The sequence below is a fragment of the Colobus angolensis genome, unplaced genomic scaffold, assembly GCF_000951035.1.
Source record: "Colobus angolensis palliatus isolate OR3802 unplaced genomic scaffold, Cang.pa_1.0 Scaffold82, whole genome shotgun sequence".
Taxonomy (NCBI): Eukaryota; Metazoa; Chordata; class Mammalia; order Primates; family Cercopithecidae; genus Colobus; species Colobus angolensis.
The window spans coordinates 2355477-2379069 of NW_012122043.1; the positions used below are offsets into that span (position 1 = coordinate 2355477).

General features: G+C 52.3%; 1 long non-coding RNA gene across 1 annotated transcript in view; it reads right to left on the reverse strand.

The window, feature by feature from the left end:
* Positions 1-15150, reverse strand: part of LOC105502897 — a 34920-nt gene extending 19770 nt beyond the window's left edge. The window contains exon 1 of the long non-coding RNA XR_001000416.1: positions 15081-15150. This is a non-coding gene — a long non-coding RNA (uncharacterized LOC105502897). The remainder of the gene's footprint in view (positions 1-15080) is intronic.
* Positions 15151-23593: the final 8443 nt, after the last annotated feature.

The window sequence follows — 23593 nt, forward strand, 5'->3', positions numbered from 1 at the left end:
TCGTGTAAACCCATTCACAGAAGTGCATGGAAATCACCTATAGAAGCACCCGGACTGCTCCGAGCTCACCCTGGCCCAGCTCAGCGGTACGACAGGAGTTACTCCCCGATTCGTGTGTTCAGTAAGTATTTGCTCAGAGCTGGACCCCCAGAAAGAAAGGCCTCCAAGCACATCATTCTCTCACCTGCCGTCCTCATCCTCAACTTAAACTTAGGAAACTGAGGCCCAGAGATGCCTCGGCGTTCCCCAGGCTCCTCGCTGTCAGGACCCTAGCTTGGATTTGAACCTCAGTCCTAGCAGTGCTTGAAGAGCACCCACCCACTGGGGTGGCACAGATCCCGGAGGGAGGGTCTCAGCTCCCAAGAGGACCGGGGTGGTCAGGGGTGGGGGCGGGCGTACCCACCTTCTTCCGCCCAGTGCATGCTTCCTGTTTGCTCCCACCTCTCCTGAGTGCAGGCAGAAGTTCCTCTGGCCTTAGCGAGAACCAAAAACACTCCCTAGGACTTCTGGATGCACAGCTGAGGCCAGGAGGAAGCTGACGAAGACAGCTGGGCTCGGGGCACCAGGCGTCTCTCCTCGCCTCACATGGCATCAAGACAGCAGAAGGGAATCAATGCGGAGCCCCCGGCAAGCAGGCGCAGCCTCAGGCAGGGCAGCGTGGACTGGGGAGGGGACTGAGCCCGGCTCCTCATAGACTTGTCTCCATCCCCAACCTGCCATCGCCCAGGGACACAGAACTCCCACCAGTCAGACTTCGATCTCTCCCAGCCAGACAAGAAGGGGGCAGCAGCTCCGTAAAGAAACTAAATGGGCCGTTGAGGATGCTGTGCCTGCAGATTGATATTTATGGAATGAACAAGGAGACCCCCAGCAGCCTGTCTGACGATTGTGGTCCCCGAGCAAAGGTGTCCCCGAGGTCCTCTTTCTGGCATTCACCAACTGACATTCACTCCGTGCCCCAACTGACGTTTCTTTTGCCTCATTCTTCAAAATACCCAGTGATCCCGGGTTGTCCCTGCCTGTGTTTCAGAAAATCCACTACAGAAAGGAAAGAGAGGCAGAAAATTACGTAGCTGACCCTGCAGGAAATGAACACAGCCCACGGATGAGGAAGAAAACCCTACAGAAGCCAGAATTCCCATCCTCTGTGAAACAGGAGGGTGGAGCCTTCCCGGACCCAGAACGGGGTGCTGTGTGAGGACGCAGCCGAGAGCAAGAACAGCCCCTGGAAAGATGCGCTTGCCAAGTCTGAAACAGCAACAGCCAGCTGCGGTAGAAGTCTTGGTGGAGAAAGTGGATGAAATCTCCCAGAAAGTCAGATGGAAAGACAATGAAATGGAAACCGTGGGGACAGAGGAGAGAACTGAATTCTCTCGAGAAGAAATGAGTCCCCACGTCACTCAGCAAGGAAGGCTTGAGCCAGACTCTGGGCTGCAGCCCACTGCCCCCTGGGGGTCCTGACCCTGAGGGATCCCTCCCTGGGTGGGCGCCTGGTCCCACTGGCCTCGGTGGTGACTGTGATTCATTGTCTTTCCTTTGTGCCCTGGGGTGTCTCGTCCTCCCTGCTAGAACCAAGGACTGACAGGATATTGTCTCTTATGTAAGTGAATCTCACAGCAATTTCATTGGTTCCAGACTCTGAAGGTGTGAACATGGAATAACAGGAAGGTCATAATAGGCCGGGGCAGCGGCAGGCGTGGGGCCTCTGGGCTGTCTGCCGGCTCCTGGGGAAGTCAGCAGGCACCCCTGCCACCTCTGCTACTGTGGCCAATTCATGTCGCTGAGCATTCCAGCTCAGGGAAGGCTGGATTGAAGGGAAATGGGTCCAGGGCGCCCTTAAAACCGTGGCACTATAACCCAGCTGCTACCAGGGGCCTCACCTTGGCTGCCGGCGCTGATTTTTTGTCTCATCTTTTAGGATTTTACTAGGACATTTAAATCAAGCTGCGCGCAAATGTGTCAACCACAATGCAATAAAGAAAAATGCCCTCCCATGATGAAAGAGCCGTGACCTGTGATAAACATGAAGGCCGAGGCTGTGGTGGCGTTTACAACTGGGGAAGAGCTGAGCTGCAGTAAAGTGTATTGGCAGTCGCTTCCCCATTGTCACAGCCCCCGTGCATTTCTGAAAAATTAACAAGGCTAATGTTCGAGATCTAGAAAGCTGCCGTTTCCCACATACCAGCGCTTTCTCATAATCTTTTTGTGTAGGAATCAAAGGGTAATGGGAACCACGTGCTGTTTATGAAGCAGCAACAGGTTCTCCACGCTGTCCCCATGATGGCAGCTCAAGGAAACGCACACTCTCCTTCTGGGAATTCGGCTTTCTGGCTTTATTCACATAGTATCTATTTCAAGATAGGCTTTTTGGTTTTGAGTGAAGAAATGAGATGGGTGAGTCTGTCCTGCACACTTTTAGTGTGCTGTCACAGAAGCTGGTGTGGCTCTGCACCTACCCACTTTCCAGGGAGCCTCTGTGCCATGTCCTTCCCGCTGCCTCCAAAGGGCAACATGGCTTCAGAGTCATGTGGCTGACGGGTCCAACCACTCTTCCAAAGGCAGCTTTTCCCTTTTGCTCATGCAGGAAACCCAGTCTCTTTTCTTGGGCTGGGAGCCTCCGAAGAGGGGTCCTCTCTTTTCAGGGCGGCTGGGTGGCAGCGTTCAGGTGCTTCTTAGGAGCGTGGGAGGTGGAAGGAACAGGGGACGCCTCCCTTCATGAACAGCTGAGAAAACTGAAATAGTCGGGAGATTAGCTCTGGACCCTGGACCAAGAACACAGGTCTCGCCCTCTGTTCCTAGTTCTGTCACCTTTCCCTTCTTTTCTCGCCCACATCAGAGTTCACGCTGGCTTCCAACTTTCCCTGTTCTGTGCATGGCACACCCAAAACCCAAAACTCACTGTCTTGGTCCTGGTGTTCCAAGGGTCCCAGGCACACCCTCCTGCCCTCTGGGAGGTTTCCTCCTCCCCCTTTCCTCTGCTTCTATGTTGGGTCAGTCTCTGGCACCTCACACCCAGCCTCCTCTTCTCTCCCTGCTTCCAGTTCCGTGGTGACCCATCTATTCCAAACTTGGCTCCCCACTACTGCAGAACTATCTTCCAAAGCCACCACCTTCATTGTGCCAACACTTCTGCAGCAGCCTAGAATCCCTCCCGAGGACCCCAAGTCACTAGTGAAGTGGACAGTACTCTCCCCAAAATCATGTCCTCCTAGCACCTCAGAATGTGACCTTATTTGGAAACAGGGTCTTTGCAGATGTAATTAGTTAAGGATCTTGAGATCGAGTCCTCCTGGATTTAGGGTGGGCCCTGAATCTAGTAACCAGTGTCCTCAGAAGGACAGGAGGGACAAAGACCCAGATGTGACCGGGAGCAGAGAGCAGGGCGATGTGTTCACAAGCCAGGGAATGCCACAGCCACCAGGAGCCGGAGAGAGAGGCATGGCACAGGTCCCCCAGAGCTTCCGGAAGAACTAACCTTGGAGATACCTTAATCTCTGACTAGTGTCCCCTAGAACTGTAAAGAAATCCATTTCTATTGTTTTAAAGGCCCCCTGGTGTGTGGTACTTTTCTATACTGGCCCCAGGAAACTAACACTGATTACTTAGGCTGGACAAGAAAGCCAAGGTCTGCATCGACTAGCCAACCTTCAACACCATTGGGCCATTCGTGTGCAAGCCTTAGGCACAGAGTCTTAGCCCTGTCCCCCTCGGCACCATCCCACCTGTGACAGCATCCTGCCTCAGCCTGGGGGTCACAGCCCAGTTCCGCCGCAGGAGCCTTCAGACGCCTGCGGCAAACAAGCCTACCCTTGGAGCTGCAGGCGTCATCATTCCTTTGAGGACTCCAAATCCTGCTTTCAGCTTGGCCCTTCCTCCAGGCAAGGCCCTCATTTTAAATTCCTGCAAGGACTTCCCCCTTGGAGACTCTGTGACAGTCGTGCCCTCCTTCCATGCCAGCGCCTCTTCCTGTCCCAGGGGTCCTGGAAGAGGCATTAACGCAAACACAGTCTACCAGACTCCCAAGTCAGGGCTGTGTGGAGCATCCATTGGGAGATGTGTCCTTGACTTTACCCTAAAAGCGTGGACGGCTCCTCTCAGCCATTCATGCTTAGGGTGAGGAAACACCTGTTACAAAGGGAAGCTCTGATGCCTGCTAGAAGCCGCTGTCCCCACAGCCCTGGGAGGCAAGTTGAGACCCCAGCCTCCTTCTTCTCCATGTTTAATAGTTTTTCATCTTCTCTGACCGCCTGTGATAGCTCTGGCTAATGTCTTGATAGAAAAGGTGACTAAGGGCCCTAAAGGACCTTACCAGTAGGGCAGGGATCATCTTGTCTGATGAGCCTGTAGCTGAGGCTGGAGCTCGGAGCTGCCTCAATGCAGAGGCCACATCTTTGATCAATATCTGAGCTTAAAGGTAGGAGTCTTGGCAGGGGTGGAGCCCATGCTGCAGCCTGGCAGGGCTGGGCCAGCAATGACCTTCCAGCTCAGTGGACACTTCCTGTTGAGTTGAGCAAATCGGCCTTGAGTGTGAGGAAAACTAACTAATGGGAAGCATAAAGAACCGTGACTGTGTCATGATGACAGCTATGGCTGGTGTGGGAGCTCCTTATCTCTACAAATGAAATGTGCTGTCAGGAAGCCCCTGCCTAGCAGATACTACTGGCCCCACATAGCTGTAAACACATTGCAGGTTTAACTCATTTCATCCTTCCAATGACTGTTATACAGGGAGGAAATACTCTGATCCTCGTTTTACAGGCAGGAAAACTGAGGCACGGAGGGCTAAAGCAATTTGCCTGCAGCCGTGGCAGAGCTGGGGTTGGATGCAGCCAGTCCAACCCTGAAGTCCACACACTTCACCACTGGGCTCGGCACTGGGACTCCACACAGGGTTGGGGCATTTGGGGATGTACCTGCAGGACAGAGGCAGCCCTGCTGTACCAGATAGTGGGATGCAAACTGCTGTGACAGATAAACCCAGAAACCTCAACAGCTCAATGCAATGATGTGGGATTCTTGCTCCCATGAAGTCCAGTCAGCGGTGGCCGAGCTCCAGGCACGGATGGAGACTCTGCCTTCTTGAACCCCTGGCTTCTGAGGTCTCCCTGAGTGTGGATATCCAGCCAGTGATGGAAGGAGAAGAGAAGGAGGGAGGACAGGAGGAGGGAGGATGGAGAAGTGATGCTTTGGTGGAGAGAGGAGGTGATTGTGGGCCAGGCTTGGTATGGTGGTCATGAACTCTGCTTATACTCCAATGGCTAGAATGAGTCACATGACCACTCCAATCCTTAGACAGGGCTGGGAAGTGTGGCTTGAGGGGCTTGGTGACTGACTAGGAGGGGTTCTGGTGTGCAGGTTTTCAGCTCCATGCACCTGAGGCTGGCAGTGCTCTCTCCTTAGCTGCCAGTTGTCTCCTATCCCCTCCCTGTATTGTCAGTCTGGGCCAGGGCAATAGCATAGAACTGTGCAGAGGACATTTTGGGGGGAAAAGACCCACTCCTGGGTCTGTGCAGTGGGACCGTGGGGTCACTGTTTTCTGCAGTGGGGAGGGGGATACTCAGAGCCACCTCTCCAAGCTTTCTTTAGGTGGGCTGTGGGATACTTGTCTCCCTTTGATTCCCTGCCCCTTACTTTCCCTATGAGATGGAGTAAGATGTCATGACCAGGTTGAGATGTGGTATGAGCCAGGGTGCTAGGTTGGCACAAGCCCTTTCACCACTATGCCCTGTAGCTGGGCAAATGAAGCCAGAACCCAGCAAATGAAATGTTCCTTTGCTGTTGTCACTGTGTACTCCTGGGAACTTGGAAAGGAGGAGTGGTGACCAGAAATAACAATAATGATTATGGTAAACAAACTTGATTGAGGGTTTCATTGCCAGACAGTGTTCTAAAAACCTGACATGTGCCAATTTATCCTCCTAACAATGATATGATAAATATTAATATTGTCTCCATTTTACTAGTAAATAAACTTGAGACACAGATTTTTTCATGTAACTAGTAAACTTCATGGAGGAGCTTTAAACTCAGATGGTCCAACTGCAGGGCCCACACTCTGACTGTGATTTCCTTGACATTATTCAACAGGAAAAATGTTGCTCTCTCACTCCTACCAATTACACTAACAAAGTAGTATTGTTCAGTTTACCCTGCACCTGTGAAATGACATTCTCTTGACTACTTCTAGAAGCCCCAGGTGTCCTTGTTTCTGGAGGCAGCCTGTGAATCCCCAGCAGTCAGGGATAGTTTGATCCCTCTGTCCCTCCTGATCATCTGGAGAAGACAATCTGGAGATCTGTGCAGATTCATGGGGTTCTGGAAAGTGTACAGGGGAATAAGCCACAGAGTAAGAGAGGAGGGGACAGTCAGCATGAAGCTCCCCCAGGGGAACAGGGTGCAGGATGCAGCAGGAAGCCTAGGGATTTTTGTCGTATAATTTCTACAGAGTCACAAACAGGCAGATTGCCTGCTGGATGTAAATTTTAGACACATTTTGACTGGCTGAGCATTATTTTTTAGAGTTCAGATTGATTTAATACATTAAATAATCTAGAAATCCTGGTTTCTCTTGATGAACCAGAAGAGCTGGCCACATTGGGCTCAGTGTTCCCCAGGACAATAAGCTGGGTTCACATGGTTCTTTGGGTGGGGACTGTGTACTGCCAGTCCCTGCTGACTGGGCCACATCCAGTTGTTGACACCAATTGGCCAAGCCCATCTCTGCAGACATTATGATCTGGGCCCTTTGGTATGGGGGGAGCCAGGTTCTGAAAACTCCTTGGGGAGGAGGTGGTTCTCAAATTTCTAATATAGATTAATGCAGTTGAATGTTTGTGATCAATATCTCAAAGATTTAATCAATAACATGAAATCATACGTAGTTATGTGGGTCCTACGTTACAGCCACAAAGGATTAGCTGTTTTTAGAAACTGTGAAAACTTATACCTTAAGAATATATTTTTATGAAAAAGGTAGTTCCAGGAGTTGATGTCCCATTTTACACCTGCAGTTAAACTAAGTCCTGCAGGCTCACAACCACTTCTCAGGGGACGTTGATGAAAACAGTACGGTTAATTGGTGTCAACAACTGGATGTGGCCCAGTTGGCAGGGACTGGCAGTACACAGCCCCCACCCAAAGAGCTGTGTAAACCCAGCTTATTATCCTGGGGAACGCTGAGCCCAATGTGGCCAGATCTTCTGGTTTATCAAGAGAAACCAGGATTTCTAGATTATTAAATGTGTACAATCAATTTAAACTCTAAAAAATAATGCTCAGCCAGTCAAAATATGTCTAAAATTTAGATCCAGCAGGGAATCTGGATCTATTTTTCTGGACCCACCCTTCAAATGTGTGCTCTAGGAGAGGGTCGTGGTGGTGTCCACACTTATAAAGTGGACAGAGTTCAGAACAGCATTTGCCCTACCAAAGCATTTTTCAGGTGACATAAGGTCCACGGCTGTTTTCTCTAAACTGGATCCCTTCATTGTGTTTCAGGTCTATTTATAGCCCCGGGAAATGCTGATGAGGTCAGCGCTCACAGGTGGGGCTGGAGATTGAAAAAGCACTTCTCCACCTGCGAGGGAATGTGAGCCTTTCAACACCTGTCATGTGAGAGAGAACAGCTTCCACCTGAGACTCCTCGATGGGCGTGGGGGCGGGGGTGGTGAGCTCTGAGCTCTGGCCTCTGTCTGAAGGCAGCTGCAAATGAGTTTTGTCATCCTACCTCTGCTGCTGTGACCCCTAGGGACCAAGTGATATGACCTAGGAAGCCCAGGTGGCAGGGACCCCAGGCCCCCTGCTCATAGTCCCCCTGTGGCCGATGGCTCAGCTCCCCTCCTGGAGGGGGCAGTTCTGCTCCAGGCTATCTTTAGGCGGGACCTGAATTGAGTGAGACCACCAAGGCCATCTTGAACTGTATTATAACATCTGCTGCCTCACGGCAAATGCCAGGGCCAGGGTGTCAGGGGAAGATGCTGACTCTGTGTTTGTGTCTGAGATGGCTGGAGCAAGTGACTGCAAAAGGCCATTTTCCATGCTCACCCTCCACCGTCGACTGGGTCTCTTGGAATGATGTGGACAGTGCTGCTGTGACCAGTGATCAAATGCATCTTCTGACCAGTCTGGCGATGACCTGGCATGCTGTCTGTCCAAACCCAGATGGCGGCAGGTGTCAACTGAGACCCTGCACTCTGCCCCTGCCTCTGTGCTTCACTCTGGCAGGGCAGCTCCGAGGGGCGATGCAAGGGCCCCCACCCGGGCAAGACCTCTGCAGAGCCCAGCTCCAGCTGGCAGGGGTGTTCATGGCACGGAGTCCCCTGCCCGTGGCAGACAGTGATGTCTCCTGGCACCACGGCCGCTGTGCCTGCGGTTTCTGATTCCTTCCCTGTCCCGTCGCTGGTGTTGCGGATGATTTATTTGCTGCTTGGCAGAACTCAGTAGCCCTTAGGAAATGGATGTCAGCTTATTGTGTTTGGGGGAGGGATGGGTATGTACTTTCTGCTACATAAACTGTAGCCTTCCTAGCTCTACGTCCGTCTGCTCACAGGCTGTGTTGGGAGCCTCGGCCTGGCCCTCACCCACTCACCTTCTTCATGGTCTTTGCCTGGAGACAGTGGCTACAGCCTTCCCAAGTCCCAAGTTCATGAAAACAGCCCATAGTAAGACATACTTGCTTTAAACATGAACCCAGATTCATTGTCATCTGACATTAGAAATCTGAATTCAAAGATTTCCTGGCGGGATGAGGAGAAGATGAGGCTCTCCTCATGCCTGCTCTTGTCTATTCATGGCTGGGCTCGTCGAGGTTCTCAGCACTCACAAGACATATCTTCTCATGAATTACTTGGTGTTTGGGACAAGCAACAACAGCCCTTGGCTGGGTGGATGGAGCCCAGAGTCAAGAGACATCAGGGAGACCTCAAGGCCAGGAAGGCCACAGGAGCTGCCTCATAGTCCCAAAAGTGCTCGGATGCAGTGAGCTGTCCTGCGTGATGTGCAGATGTGCAGCAGAAAGGGAGGTAAAGGGAGGGTGCCGATGGGGGTGGCCACGGGGTTATTTAATGGTGAATATCATACTCCTTTGGTGGCGTGGGATGCTTGGGGAGCGCAGACCCTCACAGGCACCCTGGACCCCACTCCACAGCACGGCATGTGTGCTGTCAGCACCAGCTCCATGCACCTCCCTCCCCAGCACCCACGACACAACATCACCAACAGGCTGAACCTCAGAGCCGGGGCACACACGGGACCTGGATCGAGGATGTGTGAGGGACTGACTTTGCCGAGCCACCGTCCAGCCCAGGATGGGAGACAGTCATCTCCTGGTTCCACCCAAGATGCTGCATGGTGCCAGACCCGACCGTGACCCTCACCACACAGGGCCCAGGCTGCCACCAGGATGGAAAGTGACACAGGAAGGCAGGTCACCCCCTGCTAACAAGACCCAGTCACTGCTTTGGGAGAGGCAGGCAGCGGCCCTGGGAGGGGAGGGTGGGGGTTGGAGTGTGGACTAAGGAACATCAGTGGGAAGGGGCGGGAGGTGTGTGGGCTCAGGCTCCATGCCTGGAACATGAGACTCGGCCTCATCAGATTGTGCTTACAAAACAGACTGAAGAAAAAGTGACCAGGGGTTGCAGGAGCAGGACTGCCGAGCTCTGAACCCCAAGCATGGAGCCCTTCTGAGCATGGGTGTCAGCACTCATGGTCGAATGCCCGTAATGCCTGCCTGGTACCTGATTAGGTTTGGATATTCATCCACGGAAAGTGCCGCTGGGAGAGACAGAGCATACGCCAGCAGTGCCTGGGGCTGAGGGTGAAACTAGGGGCTGACAGCAAGCAGGCTCGAGAGGATTTTGGGATGATGAAAAGGTTGTAAAACTGGAGTGTGGCTATGGCTTCACAAATCTGTACGTTTACCGAAAAACGTGCAATTGTACGCTTGCTCACGGTGGGTGAATTTTATGACATGTAAATTATACCTCAATAAAGCTTTAAAAAGCACACTGCTGGGCATTCAGAATTTGCAGAGCAAATGGTCAGCCATGGGACTCTGCCTCTGCTCCCTCTTCCCTGCCTCAGTTTCCCAGTCCATGACATAGGAGAGGGATTTCTAGAGAACCTTGTGCTCTGCAACTCTGGGCCTTGTTAGCTCCAAAGCCTCTCCCAGACAGTCACTCCCAGGAGCAGCGAAGGCCACGTAGTGCCTGAGGTTGGCCCAGGAGAGGGGTCCCCTGCTCCTGGGAGGAGCACCAGGCAGGGACCACTCCTGTGGTTGTTCTGGAACTATCGCCTAGCCTCCCGAGATGTAGATGATGGCAGGTTGAGGGTGCCCTAAGCCAGGTGGTGCCCAGGTCCATTAAAGGCACAGCATCGGTCTCTCCGTGCACCTTCTCCACCACCCAAAAGCTGTGCTTGTGGCCATGGTGCAACCTCATAGCCCGGGTCCATCAGGCCTTCAGGCCATCAACCCTCATAGCCCGGGTCCATCAGGCCTGGAGCAGTGTTCAAGCTTCACACCCCAATCCAGGTGTGGTTTCTGGAATGCATCTGCCACAATAAACCCCTGGGGTTCAAATAACTGCTAGAAACATGGCTCTGTGTCAGGGATTGCCATTCCAGCATCAGTACTGAGTGCTCACTGTTATGGGAACGGCAAGGCAGGTGGGAAGCCCTAGGCCTGTACAGCTGCTAACTGAGCTCCCTTGCAGACACAGAGGCCTCGAGGGTGAAACCGTGAAACTGAGCACAGCAGCCCGTGGGTAGGAGACGTTGAGCCCAAGCCTCCGTGCCACACCTCCCTGAGGAGATACAGGAAAGCAGCCAGGTGTGGGGCCTGCCCAGGGTCTCCCCAGAGGCCTGTGGATCTTCAGGCTTCATCCAGATCAGGTGGGGTCCCTAAGCCAACCTCCCCCAGCCCTGCAGGCACAGGCACCTTCGCACAGAGGAGCAGAGGGAGGGAGTCAAGTTGGACAGGCTGAACTTCTCCCTCATGGGCTGGTTGGCATTGACGCCCCGGGCCAGGTCTGCAGTCAGTCCGGGGGCTCCTTAGGGAGACTGGCGGTGCTGGGAGATGGAGATACCACGCCTGCCACGCAAGTGTGCTGGGGACAGGTTTGCATCCCTCTGTTGTGCGTGTGTCATGTGAATATTCAGTCACCAAATGTGTGGGGCTAAAATTGATGGATTCTGATTCATCTGGAAAACTCCCTTCCCCACTGACAGTGTCTTCGATCTTTTTTTTTGGTTTGTCTTTGCCAATGGCCAGCATGAAGTTAAACCAATACGGAAATATGGACATGCCCTCCTTGAGCCCCTGAGGAAAGACTGGTCCCAACGTGGCCCCCACTGCACCCCTGAGGGCATGCCATCTCACGGGAGGTCCTGGAACTTCCCTGAGTCCTGACCCAGGTGAGTGGGCACCCGAGTCTTCCACTGCACACAGCATTTCTCCTGAGTCCAGATTCCCGTTTTCTCTGGAGACTGCCAAAAAAATGTCACCTACAGCATCTACCTTTCTTTTCTTACGATTGAACTGGCTGTCCCCAGCAGGTGAGTCTGTGGGAGCAGCTGGGAAACTGACGGAAACCCAGGGAGGAGGGGAAAGCACGGTGGCTGGCCACCTGGAGGCCAGGAGTTGGCCACTGCAGGGCACCCCTGCCCTTGTGGGTAGGAGCCTCCTCCCTGGAACACTGTAGCCTTCAGCAAGACTCAGAACACACACGTTTTCCCTCTTAGAATCACAGCATGTGCTTCTGTGCTAAGGTGGCCACAGCACACACAAAGGTGAGGACTCAAGCACGGCCAACAGCCAGACTATACTCTCCACCTCCCATTACTGTGACCGCCGGTTTCTCCAACAAAAGGTTCTGCGTGGTGCTGGCGAGGTCCCCAGGGCACCGTGCTGCGTGTGAGTGTGCACGGGCGACTCTGATACAGCCCTGCCCTCAAACAGCTCTGGGATGTGTGGAGAGAAACATCTGTGCACCAGCAACGTGTTTTGGCGGCATGGTGGTCACAGACCCGCCAGCCACCAGCCTCTGTGCTCCATATGGGATGCGGCTGTCCCTGGGACGGTCACCTACAGAGGCCAGCAGTTGGCAGGCCATCTTCATCTGAGAGGCAGGGAGCAGGACAGAGGGAAGGGCTGCTTTGAAATCCTGTCCCTTCACCCAAACCGAGGACACCTGGGGATAAACCAAAGCTCCCTAGGAGTGGACGCTTTGACGTGTCTCCCCAGGTACCTCCCTGTGCACCCCCCATTCGAACCTGCTTCCCACGGGGATGCCTGCAAGGACACACTCTGAAAACTCATCCCAGGAGATGAGCGGCCGTGTGAACGGACCCTGCACACGAGGGGAGGCTGCGTGTCCACAGGAGATCGACTGCCCTGGGCTGCTGGGCAAGAGAGTGTGAAGGCTCCGAGTCGGCATGCAGAAGGCACTCAATAAGTGCTAGAGGAACTTGAATCTGCCATGTGGGGATGACAGGGTGTTCTAAGCATCTGCTGCTGTGTAACACGTCACTCCTGAACTCGGTTGAAATAACAACCATCAGTCCCTGAGCTCACCAGTCTGCAGTTTGGGGGTGAAGGGGGCTGACAGATGGAGACAGAAAGAGAGAGAGAGGGGAAGCTGGTCACGTTGCTCTGGGAAGACATGTCCGGGCAGTCCTCCTGTCATGGCAGTGATGGTGGGGTGTGCTGCTCAGCTGTTTCCCATTAGAGAGAAGAACCCTTTCTAGAGGCCTCCCTCCCTTTGACCAGGTCAAGAGCTAAGGCTGAATGTTGCCTGGCATGCTGTGAAGTCCCACGGGCCTGTCTGACTCTTGGGGAGCCTGCGGAAGTGAGGAGGGGTGGGCAAGAGGACGCCAGGAGGAGAAAGATCAGTTCGGGGGAATTAGCACCAGGCCAGAGGGCAGGAAGAACAGCCGTCCCCACTCCCCACTTAGGATGGCCAGGCCTAGAGCCTGCAAAGGGGTCAACCCTCGAAATTCAGAAGCCCCAGGCCAGGCTGCCGGCTCTGAACCTCACATAGGAATTCTCCTGAGCCACTCCACATCCCTGAGCCTCAGTTTCCTCATCTAGGAAAGGGTGAATCACTGCACTTTCTTCCCAGCTTGGGCGAGTGGCATGTGATGCTCGGGGCCCCGCTGTGTGGCATGGAGACCCCTTTTCTGACAGTGAGATCACCTTAGTTCCCACACAGCCGTGTGTTTTGTCCCTCATGTTTGCACAGCCTAAGATTTTGTCTGTTACCACCTACCCTTGAAAGGCCGGTGAACCTCCTGAGTTTCTCTCCAGCCTCTGAGAACTGGAGGCTGAGAGAACAGAGGCTGAGAACCTCTAGCCTCTTCCGCGTGCACCTGCAGCTGCAGCCTGAGTTGATGGCAGTGCCTGTTCTGCCCCCAGGCAGCAGTGGAAAGGGCCAGGGGTCCTTTATTTCCACACCTGGGTACTCCCTAACCCTACAGGATGGATCTTTTTCAGCAACTGGGGCATCTGAGAAGGAAGTACAGTGCATAGGAGGAAGAAGAGTGGCCGGTGAAGCATTTCAACTTCATATGCTAGTTGCTAAAGGACTTTCTGCAGCTGTCTCTGGATAAGAGGGCCCCATGTTCTCTGGTGGATGTGTGTGTATGAGGAGGTCCCCACTGGACTCCACCAGTGGTCCCTAGAGTCACAAAGAGCAGGTGGCTATACCTGCAGACTTTACCTTTGGGGTCACTTCTGTGGGCTCTGACCTCAGCACACTTAGGATGATCTTGCTGGGGACCTGGGAAGAATGCCAGGGAGCTGCAGAGTTCCTTTCTTGACTTGTGAGGTGGACAACAGGCCCTCTGTGCTCAGGATCCAAGGGGCTTATCTCACTGGGCCCGGATGGACAGGTCACAAGGGGTCTCCAGAGGAAGCTGTCACCCTTCACAGGAGCTGCCATGAAGGGCAAGTGACACTGTGTGCAAAAACATTGTGCAAAGCAAAGCAGACCGCACAAATCCAGAAAATGTGGAGAACAAGGGGCTGCCCAGGAATTTGGTATCATTTGTAAGTAAGACAAGAACTGCAGGTTCCAGGAGGTGGCGGGGGTGCTTGGCAGGCGCCGGGCTGTGATTCTCTGACCGGTCTGATGGTGCCTGAGGCGGTCCTCTGAGGAAGGGCCACCTGCTCCGTGTTAGGGAGAGAAAGCCCTGCCCATGCCCTGAGAGCTGATGTTATGCCTAAAAGAAATGCACACAAGCAGAAGTGTCCTCAGCCAGATTCTCCCTCGCTACAAACATGTCTTTTGGCCAAAGAGAAATTCTGGTTGCTCTAAAGGCAAAATCTGCAGAGCCCGTCTTATCTCTGGCATTGCCACTGCCTTCTCATCCTGCCACGTGGCCCTTCCCGTTGCCCCACCCTCTCTCCACCTCAGATCTCTTTTTCCAGGAGCCCCTCAGCCAGCGGGATTGCACTCCCAGTTTCACCGCTAGGCATTCCTAATGGAATTCTGCTTCTTTTTCATTTCTTTCCAGGCCTCCTTTTATCCATGAATCTTAAAATTTCCAAATGATTTACTAGTCCTTGGAACAGAATCCCTTGTATAGAAGAACATGACAGCTCAGAGAATAAGGACAAGTGGCCAAAGCCACAAACAAGGCTAAGGGCTGAACCGTGACTGGAATTCAGGTTTCCAGGCCAGACCCTTCTTTGCAGCTTGGAGGAGAAGGATAACACAGCAGCAGAAAGAAGACGCAGGAAGCAAGCTGGAGATGCTGCAGTTAGCAGAGGGAGTGAGCTGAGGAGGCACTTCTTCCACTCAGGGAAACAGCCAGGAGCTGCCAAATGACAGACTCTGACCAAGGAGAAATAGTGGAAGCTTGCCAGGGACATCTGAGACAACTTTCCTTTCCTCATGGAAATGGCAAAACAGCTGGCACTGCTCTTCAAGAGTGCACACAAAGCCCGGAGAAGCAGCAGACATCCCACAAAGGCGAGAGAAAGGCCAGGAGAGCCACAGAGCCTCTGCCCGGACGTACAGCTGCCGAGCCAACACCAACCAGCACTGACCCCCAAACCACCTGCCCCGTGAGAAAAACGCACTTACTGGTTTACGCCATTGTTTTCCGGGTGTTTTATCACACGCAGTCTAATTTATTCCCACATGATGCGAGTTTTCTGCCTAGATGCAGCACACAGCCACTCCATCTCAGGGGAGCGATAGGTGCAGGAACAACAACAAATTTCAGTCTCTCGACACAGGCGACTTTGCTGCCTCCTGGCTGTCCCGCACAGCAGGTGCTCCTGGTCCGTGGACACCTTCCTTCTGCACTTTTGCCCTCCCCCAGGTCAGTGGAGGATGCTGCATTCAGCCAGCAGATGGGAAACACGCAACAGTTATCTATTGATGCAGAACAAATCACCCCCACAACTTAGTGGCTTCAAATCACAAAGAGTTATGATCTCATAGTTTCTGTGGGTTGGAAATCCATGCACAGCTCACCTGAGTGCCCCCACCTTGTATTCTTGGATGAGGGTGGAGTCAAGCCCTCAGCAGGGGCTTGGGTTTTATCCGAAGGTTCAACTGGAGTGAGTTCCGTGTCTAAGCTCATTCATGGTTGTTGGTAGAATTCAGCTCCTCATGGACTCTTGGACTTGGAGCCTTTGTCCCTGGATGACCGTTGGCTCCAGTCCGTGCCCAGGTCCTTGCCATGGGGGCCTCTGCCTGATGCAGGGCACAGCATGGCAGCTGGCCTCATTAAAATAAGGGAGAACGGGAGAGAGGGAGGGTGCTGGGACAGGACAGTGAGAGCAGAACAGAAGCCACCGTCTTTTAGTGTCCCGCCCCATTACCTCTGCAGTGTTCTGTGTGGTCCCTTCCATACTCAAGGAGAGGGGTCCCACAAGGGTGTGAATGCCAGGCGGTGGGGATTGCTGGGCATCTCGGAGGCTGCCTCTCACAGGCACAAAGGCAGGCCTGTGCCTTGTTCACCTGTCCTGGGGTGGCACACTTCACTTCTGCTTGCCTGTCTCATCAGGTGACCACGCCTGACCACGAGGACGCTGGGAAGGCAATCTAGCGGAGGTCCAGGAGCCACAGGACATGGTGAGGAGAGTGACCACAGTCAGGCTCTGCCCCACCGGGTGGACGCCCCCTTCCTCCAGGACCTGCAAGGGTCCCTGCCCTTATCGGCTCCCCCAGCCCAGGAGACGCTCTGTCTCACTTGCTGGAAGGTATTTTTCCTTCATGCTTCTGGCTAAGATACTCTGTACTTCAGATTCTTGCTCTTCCACTGAAACCTAGGGCTTGCGTTTTTGGAAACAAAATCCATGAATTCTCACAGGGGGTGAGATTTCTGCTTTGACTAAGTCATGACCCTCTGTGAGGCAACGAGCCTGGCGCTGCTGACCACCTGCTTGAATTGGAGGATGGACAGAGAAGGAGAGATTATGGGGGCAAAAGCAGAAGGATGGATGCCCTCCAGGGAACACAGCATACATTCTAATCCCTCAACCAAGGACTCTGATGATATCAGGCAAGCTTGAGTTCCCCCGCAAATACCTGACCTTTGCTACTTAGGTGGGAGATGAGTCTTGGAACCACGTGCCTTTCCCGTCGGGCTGCTGGGAGTGAATGGGACCCATGTGTTCTGTGGAAACAGAGGCTCTCAACAGAGTCCAGTATCGGGGCGTGGCTGCCTCACTCAGAGGTAAGAACGTGGGTCAGGGTTGATGTTCCCCGAGAAAGTAATTTTAAAGTAATGTTGACTTGCTCCAACCAACACCCCCGCCGACATCTTCACCATGCAAAAAAATGTTGTGTCTAATGCATGTGTCCTAACAATGAATCACTTCACTGGGGCATCTTAGAAGGCCTGACACGCACACCACGTGGCAGCTTGGGTCTCCCCACAACACTGGTCCAGTCCTGCATACTCATCCAGAACATGCCACCACTCCTGCTAAGTAGTGAATCTCTTTCTTCTGCTCTTGGAACTTATGAGACTTGAGGGCCACCTCACTGAATAAAATGCTGCAGAAGTGACACCATATGACTTCCAAGGCCAGGACATGCAAGATGAGACAGCTTCTTCTTGGACTTCCTTTCTTTCAGGACCTTGACCTTGTAACCAAGCCACCATGGTGTGAGGAAGCCCAGGTGCTCTAGCTGACAGCCCCTGCAAGGTCCCTGCCCACAGTCAGCATCAGCCACCAGACATGAGTGAGCACTCAGGCCACTTCAGACCCAGCCTGTAAACCCTCCCCGCTGGCGTCCAGGGCACGGGGAGAAGCTGTCCCCCCTCTGCAGATTCTTGAACAAAATAAAGGTTGTCATTGTTATTAGCATCAAGAGTTGCGGTTTGTTACACAGCATTAGATAATAGCCACGGCACATGCTTCCTAGCACACTGGCTGAGGTGAATAACTTGTGACATGTACAGTGAGAGCCACCTGCCAGTGGAAGGGGTGACAATAGGCAATAAACCAGTGAAACCAAACAGAAGCAGATTTGGTTTAGCACTGTTTTTCCATGGTCTTGCACTCTGACCGTCATCTCCTGGGAGACCAGGGCATAATGATCAAGCCACATGCCTGTGAATGAGGATGGAAGAGTGGAAGTCGTGTCCAGAAAGCGGCACTTGAAGATGCTACAGAGTCCCCCATCTTCACGGTGTGCAGTTCTGGCACAGGCTCCCAGTGCAATGTGACACCTCCCTTCTCCAGGAAGAAGGGCCTGTATCCAGCTCACGCACAGCGGCACAAGGGCATTGAAAAGGCAATGAAATGAAGTGAAAGTTTGTGGGGGCTCTGGAAACAGACCCCGCCTCCACTCCTCCCACTCACAGGAGATTGTCACCAGCCCATCTGCCAGGAGCCGCTCCTGCTGCCCTGGACCACACTCGGAATGCCCTGAGGGCTGTCCCCAGAGCCCAAGCCCCCAAGCCTGTGCTGGCCTGCAGTTTCGGCTGCCCTGATCTCCACCTGCAGGAGAAGCTGCAAAGATGTTTACAGTCAGGCTCTGACATCCCTACCCTGTGCAGTGGACCCGGGTGTGTGGGGTCTGAAGACGCTACAACCTTGGAGACCTGCAAGAAGAAGAGAAAAACTGTACAGACAAATTTAAGCATAAAAGTGAACAGTTATTTTGAATGAGAAGAAAATTGCAACCAATTACGACTCTTTGAAAACTGACAAACACCACAAGCATCACAAAATGAAGAAAAATAGCAGCATCAGTCATTTACTAATTATCAGCCTGTTGTACATTTCTCCCCAAATTTTGTCTCTATACTTTTTGATGGTCTCCTCATACAAGCACACAACATCATTTCTACGATGAAAATGGAAAGATAATCCAGTCTCCTTCAGCATGAGTGACCTCTTTGTTCTCTTAGTTGTTGACAGTTTAGAAAAGTTCATTTCAACTTGGCAGCCTATTGTTGGTAACGACGAGAGAAATTTTAGGATTCTCGTCAAACTTAGGAAAATCTCTACCATATTTCTTTCACACCTAATCTGTAAAATATTAATACTTTTTATGTTTTCTTGGGTAGTGAATGTTCTTAAAACTTTCGGATTGATATTCTGAACTAATTTCACTTTTGTTGAACAGATAGAGGGTTTTCAGGTGGCAAAAATTACAAATTCCTCGTAAGAATTTTTTCCCATTGGATGGGAACTACACGTTAGAGCTCCTGGAACTTCAGTCTTATTAGCTTCATGTAAATTTCTCCGAGCTTGTGTGTCCCAGGCAGGCAAGCCTCTCAGCAGCAAAGCCAGGGCCATGCCATCGCCCATCGCGCAGGGCTGCGGGGAGTCAGTGCGGCCGTGCAGGTGTCAGCCCATTCCTAAGTGCTAGATACAGATGAGCTTTATCATTACTTACTGCTGTACACCCTGGCAAATGTCTCCACAAGACTGTAAAGTGAATACTGGCAGCATGTGTTAGAGCAGCCAGGATAGTTCTCCTGCAAAACACAGACCTTGGGAAACCTTGGCTAACTCTTGTTTGTTTGTTTGTTTTTTGAGAAGGGGTCTCACTCTGTCACCCAGTCTGGAGTTCAGTGATGCGATCTCTGCTCACTGCAACCTCCACCTCCTGTATTCAGGTGATTCTCCTGCCTCAGTTCCCCGAATAGCTGGGACTACAGGCGTGCACCACCACACCCGGCTAATTTTTGTATTTTTAGTAGAGGTGGGGTTTCACCATGTTGGCCAGGCCGGTTTAAAATTCCTAACCTCAGGTGATCGGCTTGCCTCAGCCTCCCCAAGTGCTGGGATTACAGGCATGAGCCACCTCACTCAGCCAGCTAACTCTTTGGCTGTTGCCCAGTTTTTGAAGGACAGCACTGTCTTTCCAACCCTAATGGAAGCTAATTTCTTGCTTATAAAGAGTTAACTAGAAATTAGCTTCCACTAGGGGTGGAAAGACAGTGTAGTCCTTTAAAAACTGGGTGACAGCCCTACCTGCACAGCCAAATACATCTATTAGAACGGTGTGGTAAACCAGCACACGTGCAGGTGAGAACGCCGCTGAGGGGAGTGCAAAAGGGGGACAGCCTCCTGGAGACTGGCTTGGCTGTGCCCTAAAATGTCAGCCACATACCACTATATGACTCAGCAGTCTAGGTCCCTGGGCATTTTCTCTAGATAAATAAAAACCTGAACGTGGATGTTTATAGCCACTCTAGTCATAATCACCAAACACTGGAAAAGCCCAAGTGCCCTTTAACAGTGGAATAAATGAGTGCACATTTGTGTCATGGACCACTTCCCAGAAATAAAAAAGAACTCACTTGATACAGGCAACAACCTGGGGTGGGTCTCAAGATGTCACGCTGAGCAAAGGTAGCTCTGCGCTGTGGGGCTGATTCTGCCCCATTCTTGAAGAGACACCACTGTGGGGATGGTAAATAGGTCAGCAGCCCTGGGGACTTCGGTGCAGGAGGGTGTGGTTACATGGGGCAGCAGGGGGGCGTCGTGCTGATGGAATGTGGTGGTGGTTACATAAATCTGTATGTCCGTTAAAACTCACAGAACCACGCACAAACAATCAATGCTACTATGTGGCTCTAAAATGCTGCTATAAAGAAATACCTGAGACTTGTGCTGCTGTAAAGAAATACCGGAGACTACGTAATTTATAAAGAAAAGAGGTTTAATTGGCTCATAGTTCTGCAGGCTGTACAGGAAGCATGGCTGGGGGGGCCTCGGGAAACTTACAGTCATGGCAGAAGGCGAAGGGGAAGCAGGCACGTCTCACATGCAGCAGGAACAAGAGAGACAGCGGGGAGGTGCTGCACTCTTCAACCACCACATCCCGTGAGAACTCACCCACTAAACAGTACCGAGGGGATGGTGCTAAGTCATGGGAACTCCACTCCCATGAGCTGATCACCTCCCACTGGGCCCCATCTCCAACACTGGTCATTACAATTCGACGTGAGATTTGGACGGAGACACAGGTCCAAACCGTATCAGAGACGACGACAACTACACAACCAGGGGAGCTCCCTTCTGGGCCCAGACGCCCAGGACCTCAACCAAGTAGCTCATGGGGTAGCAAAGGCTGCATGCCAAGCAGGGTTTAGGCATCTGAGCCTTGCTTGTTTCAGAAGCACACGTGGTGGAGGAGCAGACGGACTGGAGTCGGGGCCGCGGGCAACCTCCTCCGAGGGCAGGGCCGGTATCCAGGGGACAGGAGAGAGGGGTAGCCTGGCAGCGCCTCGCAGGCATGGAAGGAGGGAAGGAGTCATGCACGTCTGAGAGTCAAGAAGATTGCCCATGCGGCTGCCTGGCCGGGGACGTGGCAGGGGGAGCCACAAGGGTCCAGGGCCCTGAGCAGCCTCCCGTGTGGTGAGATGGGTCAGGCCTGAGTGGGCAGTGCTCAGAGAGTTGATTCTGAGATGTGGGAAGGTGCTGAGGGCCAAGCTCTCTGAAATGCCAGCAAAGCACTGGTCATGTGAGAGTGGGAAGGGGGGTCAGGGAGGGGACTGCTGTGTCACCAGGGACACCCAGCTGGCTCTCCGGTCCTGGACCCCTGACCACCTCCCTCCCAGATGCCTCTGTCCATGCTTCCTGAGAGGCGACCCCAGCTTGACAGACAAACCGTTGGGAACCAGGAACACAAGGAGCCCACCCATGCACGGGGCTGGCAGGGGTCTAAGGAAATTGGAAAGAGATTTTGTCTACCCACATGGAGTCCGTCTGATTCAAATCCACTGCAGGATGCGGTGCTGGCCAGGAGCACCCAACCCCTGTCTGGAGAATCGAAAAGAGTGACGGGAGCAGCCCGTTTCATGGCATCTACCCCGTGGTATGTGGCGTTTCTAATTTTAGATGCAGGTTGTCATGGCAACAGGATGTGTTTTTTTGTTAAATATAGCAGCTGTTTCTGTCTCACATGCCCTATGGACAGGAGTGTGCTTTTGCTTGGAAAGCACTCGGATATTAGGTGTAAGGAATGAGGAATGAAAATCATCGGCTTTACACAGGAGAATGGAGGAAGCGTGCCTGATAAAAAAGAGGGTTTTCAAAGCATCAGAGCAGAGGCCACGCGATTCCAGGCCGGGGGCTTTCCCCCGACTTGCCAGCACACCAGTGTCTCTGAAATAAGACCGCGCTGCAGAAAACCTCACTCCAGCCATGCCCAGGAGCCCAGGCTTTGGGGGCTACCCAACAAAGGTCGCTATCTGGGGCCCTCTACACTTCGGCACATCACGTGAGCTTTGTTGGTCCTGGTCTCTCCATCTGCAGGTCAGAAAGGCACCATCTCCCAGCGCCTGGTTCTGGGCGGATCCTGCCCCCACTGGCTCTGGCACCACTTCCTAAACGACAGTCCTATTTCCGCTGTGAAGAACAATGCACACTGATGCCAGTGAACACAAGGCAGCTTCCTTCCCACGGCCGTGTGTCTCTTGCGAAGGAGGCTAACAGAGCCATGCTCAGGCCTCCCAGGGAGGGTCCACTGGCTGACCCAGCAGGCTGGGTCCAGGCCCTTTTAGAGGAAAGGCTGCTTTCCCTGGGCCCCATATAGAGACATCACTCAAGCACTTTGCCCACTTCTCTATCAAACAGCAAATCGCTCGTATTAATTTTCTGTTTCTGCCACAGAAAATTGCCACACATTTAGTGGCTTATGACAGCATGCGGTGATTACCTCACAGTTCTGTTGGCCAGAACTCCAGCTCAGGCTCACTGGGCTAAAATCAAGGTGTTTGCAGGGCAGGGCTGTGTTCCTTCTGTAGGCTGAAAGGGTGAATGCATTTCTTCATCTTTTCCAGTGTCTAGAGACCACCTACATTTCTTGGCTTGTGGCCCCTTTATCCATATCTGAGGCCAGCGATACCACATCCTTCTGACCCTTCTTCCACCGTCATTTCTCTCTCTGACTGAAGCTGGGAAATGTTCTCCACTTGATGATAACTGGCAACATTCGCAGATACTTACATCTCTAAGTAGCTCTCAAAAAATCCTTTAGAAGAGACTGTAATCATCACTTGACCATGCCTGACTTTCATTCTTTCATCCACTCATCCATGCACTTATCCATCCATCCACTCATGCATCCACATACCTACTCATCCGTTCATCCACCCATCATTCATACATCCACCTATCCAATCATCTGTCCATCCACCAACTCTTCCATTCACTCATTTACCTGTCCATCCACCTACCACCCATCCATCTACTCACTCGCCCACCCACCCATCTATCCATCCATCCATCTACTCACCCATCCTTTCATTCATTCAGCCATCTGTTCACCTATCTATCTACCCCTCCACCCACCCATCAGTCCACCCATCCACTATCCATTTATTTATGCAACCATCTATCCAGTCATCTATTCATCCATCCATTTGTCCATTCATCCTTCCACCCATCCATCAATCCATCATCTATCCATCCCATCCCTTTCATCCATCCATTCATCTATCCATTCACCCATTCACCCATCCTTTCATTCATTCATCCATCCACCTATCCATCCACCCACCTATGCATCAATCCACCAATTCACTACCCATTTATTTATGCAACTGTTTATCCATTCATCTCTCCATTCATCCATTTGTCCACCCATCCATCCACCTATCTATCCATTTATCCCATCCATCCATCCATCCATCCACCCATCCACTCATCCTTCTATTCATGCATCCATCCATTTATCCATCCATCTACTTATCCATCCGCACACCCACCCACATATCAATCCACCCATCCACTACCCACTTGCTTATGCAACCATTCATCTATTCATCTATCTATCCATCCAGTTCTCCACTCATCTACCCATTCATTCATCCACCCACCTATCCATCCATCCCATCCATCCATCCCATCCATCCATCCATCCATCCATCCATTCATCTGTCTATTTATCCATCCATCCACCACTTATCATACCTTACTACAAGGTAGTAAGGCACCTGCGCTAAATTCAGGAGAAAAAGAATTGAATAAAATGACTCTTGACCACCAGGAGCTCACATTCTATTAGGGAGTAAAGCATGCCAATAAGAAATTTCTACACACCCGCACAATTATCTCAGAACAGAATTGTGTGGGGCAGGGAAAATTCCTTCAGTCTGGGGAATATGAGCATTATTC